Raw genomic sequence first — 6,000 nt, 5'->3', positions numbered from 1 at the left:
TTCCCAGTCACTGCTCACACAGCCCTAGATCTTGTGTCTTTTTCTCTGTTTTTACCCCTGCATCTGCATGACCACATCTCTGTGCAAGCTTTGGTGAAGGCAGAGTCACAGTGATTCTGGTTTGCAAGGTGAAAGCCAGGAAGACAATACACTATTCTGCCAGAAATACATCAACCTGTTCTGGGAAAACAACAAAACAAAGTAAACAGACATGCAAAAACTCTAGTTCTTCATAACCATCACAGTTTACTAGGTGATCTAGGAAAAAAATATGGTCATTAAAAATATTTGGTGTCACGTGTCACCATGTGCAAACTGACACATATGCTAATGTTGGCAATTTCTTATGAGTGCTGATTAGCTTTATTTATTACAATCTGAAATGCATTTTATAACTGAGGCAGGACTCTTATTTTTGAAATGCCTACTGTGTATTACTGTCTCTGGTCATTTCTAACTACCTGACATACAAACACAATAGTAGAATCAGCGGCAAAATGTTTTGAAAGTTCACTTTGCATCATGTACTGCTTTACATATATCGTTTTAGTTCATCCTGTGAACGACAACTTAATGCTATCCCCACTTCACAAAGGCAGAACCTGAGGCCTAGAGGGAGCGAGTAAATTAGCGTTAACATGTAGCTAATAAATGGAAGAAATAATATTCAAATAAAATTCTTTCTGATTTTAAAGCCTAGGATATATGATATTAACTACCCCGTGCCCTGAATCTTACCATTCTGCCAAGTGTTCCGCACTTTCACATCTCTGCCTGTGCTGTTCCCTCTACCTTGGGTTGCCTTTCCCACTCGTCCACCTGAACTTCTGTTCATCCTTCAAAAATCAGCCCAAGCATCAGCACATCTGGAAGGCCTTCCTTGCCCACCCTTCCACTGCCACCCCTTGCACTGAATCAGCTGACTCATTTTGTCTTATTTAGCAACACTCCATTATTGCATTTATAAAATCATACTTAATTTTTCTTACAATGTATTGTGAAGATGTTCTTTTAACATTCCCAATGCCCAGCAAACTGTCTGGCTTGCTGAGAATATAGAAGGCACCCTCCATGGAGAAATGAGTTCCACTGCTGATTTTTTGGGGGGGAAAATTCTTTAACTTCAAACTAACAGAGAAGTTGCAAAAAATAGGGTAGATAATTTAAGTATTTTCCCCCCCAGATTCATCAAAAATTGTTTGCTATAAGTATGTTGTTTTTCCTTTCTTCCTTCCTTCCCTCCTTCCTTCCTTTCCTTTCTTTCTTTCTCTCTCTTTCTCTATTATATATATGTGTGTTTTCTCATATATCTCTCATACATATATATGTGTATGTATAGATTGGTCTAGATCCCATTTATATATATATCTGAGAAGGAACAAGTTGCAAATATCATGTCCTTATTCGTAAATATTCAGTATGTATTATCTGAGAATAGGGACATTCTCTTATTCAACTACGGTCCCACTCATCAAAATAGTGAAATTTAGCAATGATTTAAAAGTGATACATTAATTACCTAATTTATGTTGATTTTCAGATGTCATTTGTTGTGCCAATAATGTCCTTTTAGCCCTTTATTTCCAGTTCAAGATCATTCATCATCTTATTTAATCTGAAATAGTTCTTCACTCTTCTTATTTCTCTCACTCTTATTACTTTGACATACTTTAGAGTATATGCCAGTTATATTGGAGAATAACTGATGGCTTTGATGTTTTGTCTATTTCCTCCTGATTTGATTCAGTTTATACATTTGTCAAGAATTTCAAAGAAGTCATATTGCATCTTTCACAGTGATCACTTCTGAAGGCACACATTATTTTTGTTGCTGTTGTTTATTTTGCTTTTATCCATATTCTTGGTGATGCCAACTTTTGATCGTTCCTGTAGGATGGTATCCTCTTGTTCCTTTTAAAGAAGTAGATAATTAATATGTTATATGTGAGAAGATATTTTGAGACCCTGTAAATATTTCTTTCCTTCTACAAATTCGTTCATTCTGCCTTAATCAAGGACCATGGTTATTACACAGAGGTGATTTTCTAATTCCATCATTCCTTTTATTTATCAGTTGGCATTCTGCTGTAAGGAAAATCTTTCCCTTCTCCTTCGTTTATTTATTTTAATATGGACTCATGGCTTTTTATTTTATTCAGTGGTCTATAACTCATACAAAGACAAACATTTTATAAAATCATAAAATAGTCTTACATTTGACCAGCGAGGCCCTCTCAAAACTGTCTATTGCATGTTCTCTTGATGCTGTTTTATACACATTTCTTTTTGTTACTTCTCATATAAAAATTTTCAGAGTCAGCCAGGTTTTGATGTTAAGAGACAAGAACTCTGGGATGGAGATGAGTGGATTCCTGCATTGTTGGAGCTACAGTCAGTGGTGCACAGCAACAGGCCTTAGAGAGCCAATTGCTTGCATCTTTCCTCAACTCCCTGTGGCATCATCATGTTGGTAGCTTGAAATCAGCCATGCCATGAAAATTGTTAGGCTTCCCCCATCCCCACACCCCTGAGATTTGACTGTTAAACATTTCACCAGCACGCTGCTGGCTATATTCAATCTCAAATTTGCCGTTACTTTTTTCAGACTAAGCATCCTGAGCAGAAGTTGGTGTACCTTTCCTTGAAGTCCCTAGTGTCACATACTGGTCTCCTGTCTTGGAACAGAGTCCTTAGGAGCGGTATGACAATGAATGGGAGATAAACAGTAGCTGGGAGTGAATTTCCCCGCTGGTTATCCTTCCCAATGTGTAAAAGAGGCATCATAACCCTAGAGTCATGTGGTAAAAAGAGGTCATTCCAATTCCATGAGCTTGGCTCTCTGGGGTCTCAGAGGGGTGTGTGCCTGGAGCTGAGGAGGTCCCTTCTGAATGGGCAAATACAATTACCCAGCTTCAATGGATGTAGCTGCCATTTTAGGTTCACTGATTCCTCTTCCCCTCAACCTTGCAGCCCCCACACCATGTCTTTGTCTCACGGCAGCCCATCACAGAGAGCTGCCCCAGATAACTACAAGTTAAAAATGCTTGGGTGAATTTGTTCTGGAAAGTGGGATCTCTATCAAATTCTTATTTAAAATGTGTGTGCCCAGCTGGAACATTTATTTATCTCAGATTGATAAGCAAGCCTAGGCTTGTTTTCATCAGCTCCAAATTTGCTTTGACATGGGAATGTTGACACTACCAACCTGGGCTCAAATTTGATCACATGCTTTTACCGAAAGGGTGGCAGCAGGCTAGGATTCCTCTAATGTGACAGTACGTGAATGTACTCTCCAGCTTTAAATGTAATAACATTTGAAAGGCTTGCTCTAACACTAAGAGGGGTTGTAGCATTCTTGAACAGATGCAATTTTAAGTGCTGCACCGTTCTCAGAAAGGTAACCAGGAATATGGAAGCTTCACTTACTGTCCTCCAAATCCACAAAAGATCACTCTCTCAGTCTGCCACTTCCAAAGGAAAGTAGAGAGCATAAAGGGCATTTATGTAAGCATTTTTATTTTTCCTCTATGTCTGTGTCATATAAAGCTGCATTTTCTTTTTATAATAATTTGTAAAATAAAGATGGAAAAATAAAAATTTTCTCCAATTTGCTTTATTATTTGTAGGATTGTTTTCTGACAGATCTGATTGTGACAAGCAGAGGGATATTAAAGGCTGACACCTGCTATTAAGTTGGAATTTTTGATGAGGTTCAAAGATGGATCTCCATGACCTGGAAAAATAAATCAAGGTCACTGATTGACTCATGCAAAGTCTTTTCAGCCATTTATATTACAATGTAATTATAGCAAACTGATGTACAATCCTGGAAGAGCTGTAACCTACTCACATTGATACATATGCATTGTATGATGAATAAATGAAAAGTGGAAAAAACAATATGCAAAAGAAATTGTCTATATTCTTCATCATAAGGAGGTTCTAAGTACTGTACAGCTACCTTAAAGGTTAGTTTCTGGATCCTCACCCTTCAGTGGTGCTCAGATTGTCTTGATTTACTGTAATTTTGCTAGTATTCATGTTGTTATTACTATTATCATTACTATTATTATTATTATTATATTATACTTTAAAACATAGTCCTATTATTTTACCCAATCTTAGAAATTAGCGTTTCAGAACCACAACACTCTCTGATTATAATATTGAAGAAACATTCATTATCTTTGAAGAAACATCAAATCAAAGTGTGTATTGAGGTTTCCTTTGCTGCAGTGACTTTGGGAAATTGTGGAGTGATGCTCACATTCCCAGAAGCTTCTTCCTAATTTATCTCAGGGTTAGACTTGGTCTTGCTAAGTCAGTGTTTAGCTCTTTTGTCAAGGAGTGGTGGTATACACATACAAAGGGAAGTGCAATATATGGTTATGTTCATTGAGGATGCAAGTTTTCTTGGCAATATTTTCTTTCTTGGATGAAAAGGAAAGGGTAACTGGCAGATACATTCCCTGAACTAGGAAAGAAGACAGTCAGAAATGTAGCGGTTCAAGAAGTACACCAAGGGGTTGCTTAGCCTTTCCTGATCACGAGCAGTTCTTTTCCTTAGTTACTCTTTGAAGAAAATTAAAAAAAAAAAAAAAAAAGGAAGAAGAAAAAGAAAAAAACAGAAAAGGTAGAAAAGATCAAGGAGCAAAGCTTTGGCTATTAAGTATTGCCATAAAATTCCTGTACCTGAGAAATGGGAAATAAATGCATAGATAGAATTTTTTTTTCCCTCACTAATTTCAGGAGATTCCAGTACATTGTTGCACCTCAGTCAGTCAGTAGCTAAATCCCTTCACCTAAAATTGCACTAAGCTTTTCTTTACCTAGTTGCTATTATGGAAACTGTATCTCTGTCTCTGTCTCTATATAACTAGTTGTCTGTCTATGTAGCTTTTCTGTATATTGACTACATTATAATGTGGGAATACCCTGGTATGACCTTCTTCTAGAATATATTATTTGTCATTCTGGGGATATCTTTTCATGTTTATTTGAAAATCTCAACTGGGAATCTCTGAATTAGAGTAATCTTCTTATGGCTTTTTTTTTTTAAAGGCATTTTTAAAATTAAAAACTTACTGTTTAATTTACTAAGTAATGATCTAAATATTTTCAAAAAGTAGTTGGAATTTTTAAGATCATTTCTGGAAATTATATAGAAATCAAAATTACCTTCTATGGAACATTACAATCAACTCAGAAGTTATGAAAATAGAAAAATAATTTATCTTTTATTTCCTGCTGATTAAAATTTGATGTCATGTCAACCTTAATTAAGACTATAATCTCAAATTTGTGTTTTTAGTCTCAAGAAGACTACTGGTGACTCTGTGTCATAAAGATAATCTAGCCATTCTTGATTGGATAAAGGAAGCAACTTATTTTCTCAAGAAAACTTGTAATTCAGTGGATACCATAATACACATTGGAATAAAAATGTATAATCCAGTGAAATAAAATGAATTCTCATGTCGGTAAATATTTACATTTGCAGAATGTATATTGTAGGATGTCCTAAAAGTTGACTGAAAGGAGCATTTGTCTCCAGGTAAATGGGAGGGGGCCTAGCAACACATTTACAAAGCTGAGGAGATTGCAAAACTAAATCACATCAGATGCTGCAGGGTAACATAAATAGGATTGTGTCTCTGTGCATTTTCAGTGGTTAATATGCAGATGGAGCACTTTTGTGGAATTAGTTTGGCTCCTGTTCAGCTCCTGGCAATATCAATATTAAATCTCTAGTACAGTTGAATAAGTAGGGGATTAACATATTTCCAGATTCATTTTATTATGTACTTTGATGGTTGATTTCTTCTATTGGAAAAAAAAATGCTTCTGAAGTTACTTCAATGAGCTTGTTCTAAAGACATGAGAAACTGTAGACACTTCAATTGTAACAAATCTATTTAGTAGCTTTCAGAAAACTTAGAAGGGAAAGGATTCCTTTCTGCATCATTTTAACATGACTAGTTGTTAATGTTTTTGTATGAA

The sequence above is a fragment of the Camelus ferus genome, chromosome 3 (assembly GCF_009834535.1).
Source record: "Camelus ferus isolate YT-003-E chromosome 3, BCGSAC_Cfer_1.0, whole genome shotgun sequence".
Lineage (NCBI taxonomy): Eukaryota > Metazoa > Chordata > Mammalia > Artiodactyla > Camelidae > Camelus > Camelus ferus.
This window is presented reverse-complemented; position numbering follows the sequence as displayed.